Below are 15,603 nucleotides of genomic sequence, written 5' to 3'. Positions count from 1 at the left end.
TTTCTCATCTCCTCCTTTTCTTCTTTTTTTTTCTTTCTCTGCATCTCCTTTTCTTCTTTTTCTTTTCTCTTTTTCATTTTTTTTTTTCTTTCCTTTCTTTTTCCTTTTTCTTCTTTTTCTTTCTCTGCATTTCCTTTTTTTCTTTTTTCAGTTTTTTTTTTTTCTCCTTTTTCTTCTTTTTCTTTCTTTGCATCTTTCTTTTCTTTTCAGTTCCTTTCTCTGCATCTCCTCCTTTTCTTTTCCTTCTTTTTCTTTCTTCTTTTCTTCTTTTCTTTTTCAGTTCCTTTTACTGCATCTCCTTTTTCTTCTTTTCCTTTCTTTTTTCTTTTTCTTTTTTCTTCTTTCTTTTCTTTTTCTCTTCCTTTTCTTTTTTTTTTTCTTTTTCTTTTTTTTCCTTTTTTTTCTTCTTTTCTTCTTTTTCTTTTCATCTCCTCTTTTCTTCTTTCTTCCTTTCTCTCATCTCCTCTTTTCTTCTTCCTTTTCCATTCCTCCTTTCTTTTTTTTCCTTTTTTCATTTTTTTTTTTTCTTTTCTCATTTTTCTTCTTTTTTCCTTTTCTCTTTCTTTTCCTTTTCTTCTTTTTTTTTCTTTTCCTTTTCTTTTTTTTCTTTCTTTCTTTCTTTTCTTTTTCTTTTTTTCTTCATCTTCTCCTTTTCTTCTTTCAGTTCCTTTCTCTTCTCTTTTTTTTTCAGTTTTTTCTCTTTTCTCCTTCCTTTTTTTCTTTCTTTTTTCTTTTTTTTTTTTTTTTTTTCTTTTTTTTTTCATCTCCCTTCTTTTTTTTTTTTTTTTCATTTCTCTTTTCTCTTTTTTCTTTCCTTTCCTTTTTTTTCTTTTTTTTTTCTCTTCTTTTCTTTCTTTTTCTTTTCAGTTCCTTTTCTTTTTTTCTTTCTTTTTTTTTTTCTTTTTTTTTTCCCCCTTCTTTTCTTTTCTTTTTCTTTCCTTTCTCTGCAATCTCCTCCTTTCTTCTTTCAATTTCCTCTCTCTTTCTCCTCCTTTTCTTCTTTTTTTTTTTCTTTCTCCTTTTTTCTTTTTTTTTCTCTGCATCTCCTCTTTTTTCTTCTTTTCCCTTTTTTTTTCTTTCTCCTTCTTTCTCTTTTTTTTCTCCTTTTCTTTCTCTCTTTTTTTTTTTTTTTTTTTTTCAGTTTCTTTTCTTCTTTTTTTTTTTTTCTTTTTTTCTTTTTTTTCTTTCTTTCCTTTCTCTTTTCTCTTTTTTTTTTTTTTTTTTTTTTTCTCCTCCTTTCTTTTTCTTTTTTTCTTCTTTTTCCTTTTTCTTTTTTTCCTTTTCCTCTCTTTTTTCATTCTTTTTTCATTTTCCTTTCTTTCTTTTTTTTTTCATTTTTTTTCCTTTTCTTTTTTTTCTTTTTCTTCCTTCCTTTTCTTCTTTTTTCTTTCTCTGCATTTCTTTTTTCTTTCTTTTCTTTTTTTCCTTTCTTTCCTTTTTCTCTTTTCTTCTTTTTTTCTTTCTTTCCTTTTTCTTTTTTTTCATTTCTCTCTCCTTTTTCTTCTTTCCTTTCCTTTCTCTCCATCTCCTCCTTTTTTCTTCTTTCAGTTCCTTTCTCTCTTTTTTTCCTTTTTTTCTTTCATTTCTTTCTCTTCTTTCTTTTTTTTTTTTTTTTCTTTCTCTTCTTCTCTTTCTTTTTTTTCTTTCCTCTTTCTCTTCATCTCCTCCTTTTCTTCTTTCCTTTTTTCTTTCTCTGCCTTTCTTCTCTCCTTTTCTTTTTTTCTTTTTTTTTTCCTTTTTTTCTTTCATTTCCTTTTCTTTCATCTCCTCCTTTTTTCTTTTTTTCCTTTCTCTGCATCTCCTCTTTTTTCTTTTCAGTTTCTTTCTGTTTTCTTTCTCTTTCATTTCCCTTTTCTTTTCTTTCTTTCTTTTCTTTCTTTCTTTCATCTCCTTTTCTTCTTTCTTTCCTTTTCTTGCATCTCCTTTTTTCTTCTTTCAGTTCCTTTTCTTCATCTTCTCTTTCTTTTTCTTCTTTCAGTTCCTTTCTCTGCATCTCCTCCTTTTCTTCTTTTTTCTTTTTCTTTCATTTCCTTTTTTTTCTTTCATCTTCCTTTCTTTTTTCATCTTTTCTTTCCTTTTTCTTTTTCTTTTTCTCTGCATCTCTTCCTTTTTTTCTTTCCTTTCCTTTTCTGCATCTTTTCCTTTTCTTCTTTCTTTCCTTTTCTCTTCATCTTTCTCCTCCTTTTCTTCTTTTTTTCCTTTCTCTGCATCTCTTTTTTTCTTCTTTCCTTTCCTTTCTCTCTCTTTTTTTTCTTTTTCCTTTTCTTTCTCTTCATCTCCTTTTTTTTTCTTTCTTTCCTTTCTCTTCTTCTCCTCCTTTTCTTCTTTTTTCCTTTTTTCCTCTCTCTTTCTTCTTTCTTCCTTTCTCTTTTTTTTTTCTTTCAGTTCCTTTTTTCTTTCTTCTCTTTTTTTTCTTCTTTCAGTTCCTTTCTTTGCATCTCCTCCTTTTCTTCTTTCAGTTCTTCTTTTTCTTTCTTCATCTTTTCCTTTTCTTTTTTTCAGTTCCTTTCTCTCATCTCCTCCTTTTCTTCTTTCTTTTTCCTTTTCTTTCTTTCTCCTCCTTTTCTTCTTTCTTCTTTTTTTCTTTTTCTGCATCTTTCTCCTTTTCTTTTTCAGTTTTCTTTCTTTCTCTTTTTCCTCTTTTTCTTTTCAGTTCCTTTCTCTGCCTTTTTTTTCTTCTTTTTTTCCTTTCTCTTCATCTCCTTTTTTTTTCTTTTTCCTTTCTTCATCTCTCTTTTCTTCTTTCTTTTTTTTTTTTTTTCTTTTCTTCTTTTTTTCTTTCTGCATCTCCTCCTTTTTCTTCTTTTAGTTTCTTTCTTTCTCTTTTTCTTCTTTTTTTTCTTTTTCTTTCTTCTTTCTCTTTTTCTTTCTTTCTTTTTTCTTTTCTTCTTTTTTCTTTTTCTTTCTCCTCCTTTTCTTCTTTCTTTCTTTTTTCTTCATTCTCTCCTTTTCTTCTTTCAGTTCCTTTCTCTGCATCTCCTTTTTCTTCTTTTCTTTTTTCCTTTCATCTTCCTTTTTTTCTTTTTCTTTCCTTTCTCTTTTCTCTCCTCCTTTTTCTTCTTTCAGTTCCTTTCTCTGCATTCCTCTTTTTTTTTTCTTCTTTTCTTTTTTCCTTTCTCTTCATTCATCTCCTTTTTTTTTTTTCTTCTTTTCTCTTTTCTCCTTTTCTTTTTTCCTTTCCTTTCTCTGCATCTTCTTTTTTTTCTTTCTTTTTTTTCTCTTCATCTCCTTCTTTTCTTCTTTTTCTTTTCCTTTCTCTGCATCTCCTCCTTTTCTTCTTTCAGTTCCTCTTTCTCTGCATCTCCTTTTTTTTCTTCTTTCAGTTCCTTTCTCTTCATTTTCCTCCTTTTTCTTCTTTCAGTTCCTTTCTCTGCATCTCCTCCTTTTCTTCTTTAAGTTCCTTTCTCTCATCTCTTTCTTTTTCTTCTTTTCTTTCTTTCTCTGCTTTCCTTCTTTTCTTCTTTCAGTTTCTTTTTTTCATCTCTTTTTTTTTCTTTTCTTTTTTCTTTCTTTCTCCTTTTCTTTTTTCTTTTCTTTCTTTTTTCCCCTTTTCTTTTTTTTTCTTCTTTTTCTTTCTTTTCTCTCCTAATTTTTCTTTTCTTCTTTTTCTTTTCTTTCATTTCTTTTTTTCTTTCTTTTTTTTTTCTTTTTTCTCCTTTTCTTCTTTCAGTTCCTTTCTCTGCATCTCCTTTTTTTTTTTCTTTTTTCCTTTCTCTTTTTCTCCTCCTTTTTCCTTTTTCAGTTCCTCTTTTTTCTCTTTTTTCTTTTTTTTTTCCTTTTTTTTTTCTCTTTTTTCTTCTTTCTCTTTTTTCCTTTTTTCTTTCTTTTCCTTTTTTTTTTTCTTCTTCTTTTCTTCTCTTTTTCTTCTTTCAGTTTCCTTTTCTCTTCATTTCTTCCTTTTCTTCTTTTTTTTCCTTTCTCTGCATCTCCTTTTTTTCTTCTTTTTTCCTTTCTCTGCATCTTTCTTTTCTTCTTTCAGTTCCTTTCTCTGCATCTCCTCCTTTTCTTCTTTTTTTCTTTTCTCTCCTTTCTCCTCCTTTTTTTTTTTTCTTTTCCTTTTCTGCATCTTCTCTTTTTCTTCTTTCTTCTTTTTCCTTTTTTCTTTTTCTTTTTCTTTCTTTTTCCTCCTTTTCTTCTTTCAGTTCCTTTCTCTCATCTCCTCCTTTTCTTCTTTTCAGTTCCTTTCTCTTCATCTCCTCTTTTTCTTCTTTCAGTTCCTTTCTCTTCATTTCCTTTTTTCTTTTTTCAGTTCCTCTTTCTCTCTGCATCTCTCTTTTCTTCTTTCAGTTTTTCTTTTTTTTTTTTCTTTTTTTTTCTTTCTCTTCTCTCCTTTTTTTTCTTCTTTCAGTTTCTTTTTCTCTTCTCCTCCTTTTCTTCTTTCAGTTTCCTTTCTCTTCATCTCCTCCTTTTCTTCTTTTCAGTTCCTTTCTCTGCATCTCTCCTTTTCTTCTTTCAGTTCCTTTTTCTTTTTAGTTCTTCTCCCTCTCTTTTCTTCTTTTTTTCCTTCTCTCTCTCATTTTCTTCTTTCCTTTCTTTTCTTTTTTTTCTTTCCTCTTTCTTCATCTCCTCTTTTTCTTCTTTCAGTTTTTTTTCTGCATCCTTTTTCTTTTTTTTTCTTTTTCTTTTCCTTTCTCTGCATCTCCTCCTTTTTCTTTTCTTCTTTCTTTTTTCTGCATCTTCTTTTTTTTTTTTTTCTTTTTTCTCTCATTCCTTTTTCTTCTTTTTTCTTTTTCTTCATCTTCTTTTTTTTTTTTCTTTTTCTTCATCTCCTTTTTTTTCTTTTTTTTTTTTTTTTTTCTGCATCTTTCTTTTTTTTTTTCAGTTCCTTTCTCTCATCTCCTCCCTTTTCTTCTTTCTTCCTTTCTCTGCTTTCTCCTTTTTTCTTCTTTCTTTCCTTCTCATTTCTCTTTCTCTTTCTTTCTTTTCTTCTTTTTTCTTTTTTTTTTCTCATCTCCTTCTTTTCTTCTTTCAGTTCCTTTCTCTGCATCTCTCTCCCTTTTCTTCTTTTCTTTCCTTTCTCTCTTCTCTCATCTCTTTCTTTTCTTCTTTTCTTTTTCTCTCTTTCTCTTTCTCTCCTTTTTTTCTTTCTCTTCCTTTCTCTGCATCTTTCCTCTCTTTCCTTTCTTTCAGTTTCCTTTTTCTCTTTCCTCTCCTCTTCTTTTTTTTCTTTTCATTCTTCTTTTTCTTCTTTTCTTCCTTTTTCTTTTCCTTTTCCTTTTCTCTTTCTCTCTCTCCTTTTCTTCTTTCAGTTCCTTTCTCTTCATCTCCTCTTTTCTTCTTTTTCTTTTCTTTTCTCTCCATCTTCTTCTTTTTCTTCTTTCTTTTTCTTTCTCTCATCTTTTTTTCTTTTTTTCTTTCTTTCCTTTTTCTTCCTTTTTTTCCTTTTTTTTTCTTTTTTTCTTCTTTCTTTTTTTTGCATCTCCTCTCTTTTTTTTCTTTCAGTTCCTTTTCTTGCATCTCTTTTCTTCTTTTTTTTTCTTTTCCTTTTCTCTTTTTTTCTTTTTCTTTTTTTCTTTTTTCCTTTTTCTGCATCTCTTTTTTTTTTCTTTTTCAGTTCCTTTTTCTTCCATCTCCTCCTTTTTCTTCTTTCAGTTCCTTTTCTCTCATCTCTTCTCTTTTCTTCTTTCAGTTCCTTTCTCTGCATCTCCTCCTTTTTTCTTCTTTTTCAGTTCCTTTCTCTGCATTTTTTTTTTTTCTTCTTTCAGTTCCTTTCTCCTTTCTCCTCCTTTTCTTCTTTCAGTTCTTTTCTCTCTCATTCTTTCTTTTTCTTCTTTCAGTTCTTTCTCTGCATCTCCTCCTTTTTCTTCTTTTTTTTTCCTTTCTCTGCATCTCCTCCCTTTTCTTCTTTCAGTTCCTTTCTCTCTTTCTCTCCTTCTTTTTCTTTTTTTTTTCCTTTCTCTGCATCTCCTCCTTTTCTTCTTTCAGTTCCTTTCTCTTCATCTCCTTTTTTCTTCTTTTCTTTCTTTTCTCATTTTTTTCTTCTTTTTCTTTTTCTCCTTTCTTTCTTCTTTTTCTTTTTCTCTTCCTTTCTCTTCTCTTTCTCCTTTTTCTTCTTTTTTTTTTCCTTTCTCTGCATCTCCTCCTTTTCTTCTTTCAGTTTCTTTCTCTGCATCTCCTCCTTTTCTTTCTTTCTTTCTCTTCTTTCTCTTTTTCTTCTTTTTTTCTTTTTCTTTTTTCTCTCTTTTTTCCTTTCTCTGCATCTCCTCCTTTTTTCTTCTTTCTTTTTTTCCTTTTCTCTGCATCTCCTCCTTTTCTTCTTTCTTTTCCTTTCTCTTCTCCTCCTTTTCTTCTTTCAGTTCCTTTCTCTTTCTCCTTCTTTTCTTCTTTTTTTTTCCTTTCTCTGCATCTCTTCCTTTTTCTTCTTTCAGTTCCTTTCTCTGCATCTCCTCTTTTTTTCTTTCAGTTCCTTTCTTGCATCCTCCTCTTTTTCTTCTTTTTTTTCCTTTCTCTGCATCTCTTCTTTCCTTTTTTCTTTCCTTTCCTTTCTCTGCATCTCCTTTTTTCTTTCTTTCTTTTTCTTTCCTCTTTTTTTTTTTTTTTTTTTTCCCTCTTCTTTTTTTCCTTTCTTTTCTTCTTTCAGTTTCTCTCTCTTTCCCTCTTTTTCTTTTCTTCTTTTTTCTTTCCTTTCTCTTCATCTCCTTTTTTTCTTCTTTCTTTCTTTCTCTGCTTTCTCCTCCTTTTCTCCTTTTCTTCTTTCAGTTCCTTTTTTCTTCATCTCCTTTCTTTTTTTTTTCTTCTTTCAGTTTCCTTTCTCTCATCTCTTCTTTCTTCTTTCAGTTTTTTTTCTCTGCATTTTCCTTTTTTTCTTCTTTCAGTTTCTTTCTCTGCATCTTTTTTCTTTTTCTTTCTTTCAGTTCCTTTCTCTGCATCTCCTTCTTTTCTTTTTTCCTTTCAGTTCCTTTCTCTGCATCTCCTCCCTTTTCTTCTTTTTCTTTTTTTTCTGCATTTCTTATTTTCTTCTTTTTTTTCCTTTTCTGCATCTCCTCCTTTTTCTTCTTTCTTTTCCCTTTCTCTTTCATCTCCTCCTTTTCTTCTTTCAGTTTCTTTTTTTCTTCATCTTTCCTTTTTCTTTTTCTTTTTCCTTTTCCTTTCTCTTTTTCTTCTTTCTTTTCTTTTTCATTTCTCTCCTTTTTTTCTTTCTTTTCTTTCAGTTTTTCTTCTTTTTCAGTTTCCTTTCTCTCCTCTTTTTTCTTCTTTCAGTTCCTTTCTCTTTCATCTCTTTTTCTTCTTTTTTTTCTTTTTTTTTTTTTCTTTTCTCTTTTTTTTTTTTTTTTTCTCTTTCCTTTCTCTGCATCTCCTCCTTTTCTTCTTTTCATTTTTTTCCTTTTCTCATCTCCTTTTTTTCTTTTTTTTTCTTTCTCCTTTTCTTCTTTTTTCTTTCTCATCTTTTTTCTCTTTCAGTTCTTTCTTTTTCTTTCCTTTTCTTCTTTCTTTCCTTTTCTTTTTCTTCTTTTCTTCTTTCTCTGTATCTCCTTTTTTTTTCTTCTTTCAGTTCCTTTCTCTTCATTTCCTCTTTTTCTTCTTTCAGTTTTTTCTCTGCATCTCCTTCTTTTTCTTCTTTCAGTTCCTTTCTCTTCATCTTTCTTTTCTTTTTTTTCTTTCTTTTCCTTTTCTTTCTTTCCTTTTTTTCCTTTTTCTTTTTTTTTCTTTCTCTCTCTCCTCCTTTTCTTCTTTTCAATTCCTTTCTTTTCCTTTTCTTTTTCTTTTTTTTCCTTTTCTCATTTCCTCTCTTCTTCTTTTTCTTTTCTTTCCTTTTCTTCTTTCTCCTTTCTCTCTCCTCTTTTTTCTTCTTTCAGTTCCTTTTTCTGCATCTCCTCCTTTTCTTCTTCAGTTCCTTTCTCTTCATCTCTCCTTTTCTTCTTTCTTTCTTTCTCTTCATCTTCTTGTTCTTCTTTCAGTTCCTTTCTCTTTCTTTCTTTTTTCTTTTTCAGTTCTTTCTCTTCATCTTTCTTTTTTTTTTTTTCTCTTTTCCTTTCTCTGCATCTCCTCCTTTTTCTTCTTTCAGTTCTTTTTCTCTTTCTTTTTTCTTCTTCCTCCTTTTTTTCCTTCTTTCCCTTTCTTTTTCTCTCATCTCCTCTTTTTCTTTTTTTTTTTTTTTTTCTCTGCATCTCTCCTTTTCTTCTTTTTTTTTTCTCTCTTTTTTCTTCTCCTTTCTTTTTTTCTTTCTTCCTTTTCTTCTCTTTTTCTTTTTTCTTTTTTTTTTTCTTTCCTTTTTTCTTTCTCTCTTTCTTTTTTCCTTTTCTTCTTTCAGTTCCTTTCTCTTTCTTTTTTTTCTCTTTTTTTCCTTTCTCTTCACCTCTCCTTTTCTTCTTTCTTTCCTTTCTCTGCATCTCCTCCTTTTCTTCTTTCTTTCCTTTCTCTGCATCTCCTTTTCTTCTTTCAGTTCCTCTCTCTGCTTCTCTCCTCCTTTTCTTCTTTCAGTTCCTTTCTCTCCATCTCCTCCTTTTCTTCTTTTTTTCTTTTCTCTGCATCTCCTCTTTTTTTTCTTCTTTCATTTCCTTTTTCTGCATCTCCTCCTTTTCTTCTTTCAGTTTCCTTTCTCTCTCTCCTTTTTTTTTCTTTTTTCCTTTCTCTGCATCTCCTCCTTTTCTTCTTTCATTTCCTTTCTCTTTCATCCCCTTCTTTTCTTCTTTCAGTTCCTTTCTCTTCATCTTTTTCCTTTTTTTCTCTTTTTTTCTCTTTTCTTCTTTCCTTTTCTTCTTTTTTCTTTCTTTTTTTTTCTTTTCAGTTTTTCTTTTTCTTTTTTTTCTTCTTTTTTCCTTTTCTTCATTTCCTTTTTTTTCTTTTTCTTTTTTTCAGTTCTTTTTTCTTTCTTTTTTCTCTCCTCCTTTTTCTTCTTTCCTTCCTTTTCTCTGCATCTCCTCCTTTTCTTTTTTCAGTTCCTTTCTCTTTCCTCCTCCTTTTCTTCTTTCAGTTCTTTCTTTCTCTTTCTCCTCCTTTTTCTTTCCCTTTCAGTTTTTCTTTCTTTTTCATCTCTTTCTTTTCTTTTCTTTTTCTTTTCTTTTTTCATTTCTCTTTCTTTTTCTTTTTTTCCTTTCTTTTCTTCTTCCTTTTCTTCTCTTTTTTTTCTTTTTCTCTCCTCTTTTTTCCTTCCTTTCTTCTCTTCAGCTTCTTTTCTTCTTTTCAGTTTCTTTTTTCCTTCCTTCCTTTTCTTCTTTTCAGTTTCCTTTTTCTCCATCTTTTCTTTTCTTTTTCTTTCCTTCCTCTCTTCTTTTTTTTTTTCTTTTTTCCTTTTTTTTCTTCATTTCTTTTTTTTTTTCTTTTTTCTCTCTTCTCTCCTTTTTCTTCTTTTTCTTTTTCAGTTCTTTTTTTCTCTTTCTTCTTCTTTTTTTTTTCCCTTTTTTTCCTTTTCTCTCCTTTCCTTTTCTTCTTTCAGTTCCTTTCTCTTTCTTTCCTCTTTTTCTTTTTTTCTTTCCTTTTTCATTTTTTCTTTTTCTTTTTTTTTTTTTTCTTTCAGTTTCTTTCTTGCATCTTTTCCTTTTCTTCTTTCAGTTTTTCTCTTTTTCCTTTCTTCTGTTTCTTCCTCTCCTTCTCTTCTTTTTCTTTCCTTCTCTGCATCTTCTCCTTTTCTTTTTCTTTCCTTTTTTTTTTCTTCTTTCAGTTCCTTTCTCTGCATCTCCTCCTTTTCTTCTTTCATTTCTTTCTCTCTATCTCCTCTTTTTCTTCTTTCAGTTTCTTTCTCTGCATCTCCTCCTTTTCTTCTTTCAGTTTCTTTCTCTCATTTCCTTCTTTTCTTCTTTCAGTTCCTTTCTCTGCATCTCCTCCTTTTCTTCTTTCTTTTTCCTTTCTCTGCATCTTCTCCTTTTCTTCTTTTCAGTTTCTCTCTCTGCATTTCCTCCTTTTCTTCTTTTCAGTTTCTTTTCTCTGCATCTCCTTTTTTCTTTTTTTTTTCCTTTCTCTGCATCTCTTCCTTTTCTTCTTTCAGTTCCCTTTCTCTGCATCTCCTCCTTTTCTTCTTTCCTTTTCCTTTCTCTGCATTCTCCTCCTTTTCTTCTTTTTTTTCTTTTTTCTCATCTTCTCTTTTCTTCTTTTCAGTTTTTTCTCTTCATTTCCTTTTTTCTTTCTTTTTCTTTCTTCATCTCTCTCCTTTTTTCTTTTTTCCTTTCTCTGCATCTCTCCTCCTTTTCTTCTTTTCAGTTTCCTTTTCTCTGCATCTCCTCCTTTTTCTTCTTTCCTTTCTTTTCTTTTCTCCTCTTTTTTCTTCTTTCTTTTTCCTTTCTTTCATTTCCTTTTCTTTTTCCTTTTTTTTCCCTTCCTTTCTTTTTTTTTTCCTTTCTTTTCTCTTTTTTCTTTCTTTTCCTTTCTCATCTTTTTTCTTCTTTCAGTTCCTTTCTCTGCATCTCCTCCTTTTCTTCTTTTCTTTCCTTTCTCTGCATCTCCTCCTTTTCTTCTTTTTCAGTTCCTTTCTTTTCTCTTTCCTTTTTCTTCTTTTTTTTCCTTTCTCTCTTTCCTCTTTCTTTCTCTCTTTCATATCTCCTTTTCTTCTTTCAGTTCCTTTTTCTGCATCTTCTCCTTTTCTTCTTTCAGTTCCTTTCTTGCATCTCCTCCTTTTTCTTTTCTTTTTTCCTTTCTCTTCATCTTTTCTTTTCCTTTTCTTCTTTCAGTTCCTTTTCTGCATCTCCTCCTTTTCTTCTTTCAGTTCCTTTCTCTTCATCTCCTCCTTTTCTTCTTTTTTTTCCTTTCTCTGCATCTCCTCTTTTTTCTTCTTTTCCTTTCCTTTTCTTCCATCTTTTCTTTTTCTTTTTTCCTTCCTTTCTTTTTTCTTTTCCTTTTTCTCCTCTCTTTTTCTTCTTTCAGTTTTTTCTTTCATCTTCATCTTTCTTTTTTTCCTTTTCTTTCCATCTCCTTCCTTTTTCTGTTCCTTTCTCCATCCTTTTTCTTCTTTTCTTTCTTCTCTTTTCTTCTTTTCTTTTTTTCCTTTCTCTCTTTTCTCCTCCTTTTCTTCTTTCTTCCTTTCTCTTCTCATCTTTCTTTTTCTTCTTTTTTTTCCTTTCTCTGCATCTCCTCTTTTTCTTCTTTCTTTCCTTTCTCTGCATCTCCTCTTTTTCTTCTTTCAGTTCCTTTCTCTTTCTTTTTTCTTCTTTTTCTTCTTTTTTTTTCTTTCCTTTTTCTTTTTTTCTTTCCTTTTTTTTTTTTTTTTTTTTTTTTTCTCTCTCATTTTCTTTTCTTCTTTTTTTCCTTTCTCTGCATCTCCTTTCTTTTCTTTTTTCTTTTCTTTTCTTCTCCATTCTCCTCCTTTTCTTCTTTCAGTTCCTTTCTCTGCATCTCCTCTTTTCTTCTTTCTTTTCCTTTCCCTCTCTTCCTTTTTTTCTTCTTTCAGTTCCTTTCTCTGCATCTCCTCCTTTTCTTCTTTCAGTTCTTTTTCTCATCTCTCCTCCTTTTCTTCTTTCCAGTTCCTTTCTCTTATCTCCTTTTAATTTTCTTCTTTCTTTTCCTTTCTCTGCATCTCCTCCTTTTCTTTTTTTTTCCTTTCTCTCCCTCATCTCCTCTTTTTCTTCTTTTTTTTCCTTTCTCTGCCTCTTTTTTCAGTTCCTTTTCTTCTTTTTTTTTCTTTCTCTTTTCTCTCCATTTTTCCTTTTCTTCTTTCAGTTTTTTTCTCTGCATCTCCTTTTTTTTTTCTTTCCTTTTTTTTCTCTTTTCTTTTTTCAGTTCTTTCTTTTCTTCTTTTTTTTCCTTTTTCTGCATCTTCTCCTTTTCTTCTTTTCCTTTTCTTTCTCTGCATCTCCTCCTTTTCTTCTTTCAGTTCCTTTCTCTGCATCTCTTTTCTTTTCTTCTTTTTCTTTTTTTTTCTTCTTTTTCCCTTTCTTTTCTTCTTTTCTTTTTTCTTTTCTTTTCTTCTCCTCCTTTTTTCTTCTTTCAGTTTCTTTCTCTCTCATTTTCTTTTTCTTCTTTCAGTTCCTTTCTCTTTCTCCTTCTTTCTTTTCAGTTCTTTTTCTTCATTCTTCTTTTTTTTCTTCTTTCTTTTTTCCTTTCTCTCTTCTCTCCTTTTTTTCTTTTTTTCTTTTCTCTGCATCTCCATCCTTTTCTTTCTTTCAGTTCTTTTCTTCTTCATTCTCTTTTTTTTTTTCAGTTCCCTTTCTTCATCTCTTTCCTTTTATTCTTTTCTTTTCCTTTCTCTTTCTTTCTTTTTTTTTCTTTTCTTTTCCTTTCTCTTCCATATCTTTTCCTTTTCTTCTTTCAGTTCTTTTTCTTTCTTTCTTCTTCCTTTTCTTCTTTCAGTTCTTTTTCTTTTCTTTTTTCTTTTTTCTTTTTTTTCTTTCAGTTCCTTTTCTTCTTTCATTTCCTTTCCTTCCTTTCTTCTTTCTTTCCTTTCTCTGCATCTCCTTTTTTTTCTTCTTTCAGTTTCTTTCTCTCCATCTTTCTTTTCTTTCTTTCTTCTTTTTCAGTTTCCTTTTCTTTCTGCTTTTCCTCTTTCTCCCTTTTTTCTTTCAGTTTTTTCTCTGCATCTCCTCCTTTTCTTTTTAAGTTCCTTTCTCTGCATCTCCTCCTTTTCTTCTTTCTTTTCCTTCTTTCTCTCATCTTCTCCTTTTCTTCTTCCAGTTCCTTTCTCTGCATCTCCTCTTTTTCCTTTTCAGTTCCTTTCTCTGCATCTCCTCCTTTTTTCTTTTTCAGTTCCTTTCTCTGCATTTCTTTTTTCTTCTTTCAGTTTCCTTTCTCTTTTTCATCTTTTTCTTTCTTTTTCAGTTCTCCAGTTCCTTTTCTTCTTTCAGTTCCTTTCTCTGCATTTTCTTTTCTTCTTTCAGTTCCTTTCTCTGCATCTCCTCCTTTTTTTTCTTTTTCTTTCTCTATCTCCTTTTCTTCTTTTAGTTTCTTTCTCTCTTCCTTTTCTTCTCTTTCCTTTCTACATCTTTTTTTCTCCTTTCTTTTTTCTTTCTTTTTTTCTTCTTTTTTTTCTTCTTTCTCCTCCTTTTCTTCTTTTTTCCTCTCTTTTCTTCTTTCTTCTTTCCTTCTCTTTCCTTTCTTTTCATCTTTCTTTTTTTTCTTTCAGTTCCTTTCTCTGCATCTCCTCCTTTTCTTCTTTCAGTTTCTTTCTCTGCATCTCCTCTTTTTTTCTTCTTTCTCTGTTCCTTTCTCTTTCTCCTTCCTTTTTTTCTTTTTAGTTTCTTTCTCTTCCTTATTTTCTTCTTTTTTTTTTCTTCTCTTTTCTTCTTTCAGTTTTTCTTTCTCTTTTCTTCCTAATTTCTTCTTTTTTTCCTTTTTCTCTCTGCTTTCTCCTTTTCTTTTTTTTCTTCTTTCAATTTTTTTTCTTTTTTCTCCTTTTCTTTTCTTCTTTTCTTTCAGTTCCTTTTCTTTTTTGTTTTTCTTTTCCTCCTTTTCTTCTTTCAATTCCTTTCTCTCTATTCTTTTTCTTTTCTTCTTTCCTTTCCTTTTCTTCTCTGCATTTCATCCTCCTTTTCTTTTTCAGTTTGTTTCTCTGCATTTCCTCCTTTTCTTCTTTCATTTTCTTTTCTTTCTTCTCTTCTTTTTTTCTTTTCCCTTTTCTCTTCATCTCCTTTTTTCTTCTTTCCAGTTTCCTTTCTCTTCATTTCCTCCTTTTCTTTTTCCTTCCTTTCTCTGCATTTCCTCCTTTTCTTCTTTCAGTTTCCTTTCTCTGCATTTCCTCTTTTTCTTCTTTGAGTTCCTTTTTCTGCATTTTTTTTTTTTTCTTTCTGTTCTTTTCTGCATCTTTTTTTTTTCTTTTTCTTCTTTCAGTTCCTTTTTTCTCTGCATCTCCCTTTTCTTTTCTTCTTTCAGTTCCTTTTCTCATCCTCTTTTCTTCTTTCAGTTTCTTTCTCTGCATCTTTCTCCTTTTTTTCTCATCTTCCTTTTCTTCTTTCTTGCTTTTCAATCTTTTCTTCTTTTTTTTTCTTTTCCCTGCATCTTCTCTTTTTTCTTCTTTCCAGTTTCCTTTCTCTGCATTTCCTTTTTTTTTCTTTCAGTTTCTTTCTCTTTGCATCTCCTCCATTTTTTTTTTCTTTCAGTTCCTTTTTCTTTTTCTTCTTTCCTTTTTTTCTTTTCGCCCTTTTCTTCTTTCTCTTTAGTTCCTTTTTTTCTTCTTTCCTTTCTCTGCATCTCTCCTCTTTTTCTTTTCTTTTTCCTTTCTCTGCATTTCCTACTTTTCTTCTTTTAGTTCCTTTCTTAGCATTTCCTCCTTTTCTTCTTTTGGTTCCTTTCTCTGCATTTCCTCTTTTTCTACTCTCAGTTTCTCTCTCTGCTTCTCCTCCTTTTCTTTTTTCAGTTCCTTTCTCTGCATTTCCTGCTTTTCTTCTTTCAGTTCCTTCGTATGCATTTCCTCCTTTTCTTCTTTCTGTTCCTCTCTCTGTATGTCCTTCTTTTGTTTTTCAGTTCCTTTTTCTGAATCTCCTATTTTTTTTCTTTAAGTTCCTTTCTCTGTATTTACTCCTTTTCTTCTTTTAGTTCCTTTCTCTGTTTCTCCTCCTTTTTTGCTTTAAGTTCCTCTCTCTGCATTCCTCGTTTTTTCTTTTTCCTTTTCTGTCTCCTTTTTTTTCTTTCAGTTCTCTCTTTTTCCTTTTTTTCTTTCCTTTCTTTTCTCTTTTTTTTTTTCTTTCTTCCTTTTCTTTTTTTTTTTCTTTTCTTTTTTTTTTTTTTCTTTCAGTTCTTTCCCCTTTTTTTTTCCTTTTCTTCTTTTTTTTTTTCCCTTTCTCTGCATTTTCCTCTTTTTCTTCTTTCTTTTCTTTTCTCTGCTTTTTCTCCTCCTTTTCTTTTTCCAGTTCCTTTCTCTGCATTTCCTCCTTTTCTTCTTTTCAGTTCCTTTTCTCTGCATTTCCTCCTTTTTCTTCTTTCAGTTCCTCTCTCTGCATCTCCTCCTTTTCTTCTTTTTTCTTTTTTTCAGTTCTTTCTCTGCTTTTCTTCTTTTTTTTCTTTTTTTCTTTTTCATTTCTTTTTTCTTTCTCTTTTCCTCCTTTTCTTTTTTTTTTTCCTTTCTCTGCATTTCCTCCTTTTTTTCTTTCAGTTTCTTTCTCTTCCTCCTCCTTTTTTCTTTAATTTTCTTCTTTTCTTCTTTTCTTTCTTTCCTTTTTTCTCTTTCCCTTTTCCTTTTTTCTCTTCCCTCTTCTCTTTCCTTTTCTTCTTTCAGTTCCTTTCTTTATATTTCCTCTATTTCTTCGTTCAGTTCCTTACTCTGCGTTTCCTTCTTGTTTTCTTTCAGTTTCTCTATCTCTGCATCTACTTCTTTCATTCTTTCATTCCTTTTCTGTGTATTTCTTCCTCTTCTTCTTTTAGTTCCTTCCTCTGCATCTCCTCCCCTTTCTCTTTTAGTTCCTTTCTCTGCATTTCCTACTATTCTTCTTTCAGTTCCTCTCTTTGTATCTCTTCTTTCTGTTCCTTTCTCTCTCCTTTATTTGCATTTCCTCCTTTTCTTCTTGTAGTTCCTATCTCTGCATCGCCTCCTTTTCTTCTTTCGGTTCCTTTCTCTGCATTTCCTTTTTTCTTCTTTCAGTTCCTTTCTCTGCATCTCCTCCTATTCTTCTTTCAGTTCCTTTATCTGCATCTCCCTCTTTCCTTTTTTCAGTTCATTTCTCTGCATTTCCTCATTTACTTCTTTTAGTTCCTCTCTCTGCATCTCTTTCTTTTCTTCTTTCGGTTACTTTCTCTGCTTCTCCT

General features: G+C 30.5%; 2 pseudogenes; both read right to left on the bottom strand.

Annotated features, from left to right (window-relative positions):
- Positions 1-298: 298 nt before the first annotated feature.
- LOC136826483 (uncharacterized) lies at positions 299-1,739 on the bottom strand (annotated as a pseudogene).
- A 936-nt stretch (positions 1,740-2,675) lies between these two features.
- On the bottom strand, positions 2,676-14,983 carry LOC136826482 (uncharacterized; annotated as a pseudogene).
- Positions 14,984-15,603: the final 620 nt, after the last annotated feature.

This window comes from Macrobrachium rosenbergii, chromosome 41 (assembly GCF_040412425.1).
Source record: "Macrobrachium rosenbergii isolate ZJJX-2024 chromosome 41, ASM4041242v1, whole genome shotgun sequence".
NCBI classification, from domain to species: Eukaryota; Metazoa; Arthropoda; class Malacostraca; order Decapoda; family Palaemonidae; genus Macrobrachium; species Macrobrachium rosenbergii.
The sequence above is the reverse complement of the archived record's forward strand: the minus strand, read 5'-3'. Positions and strand labels throughout refer to the sequence as shown.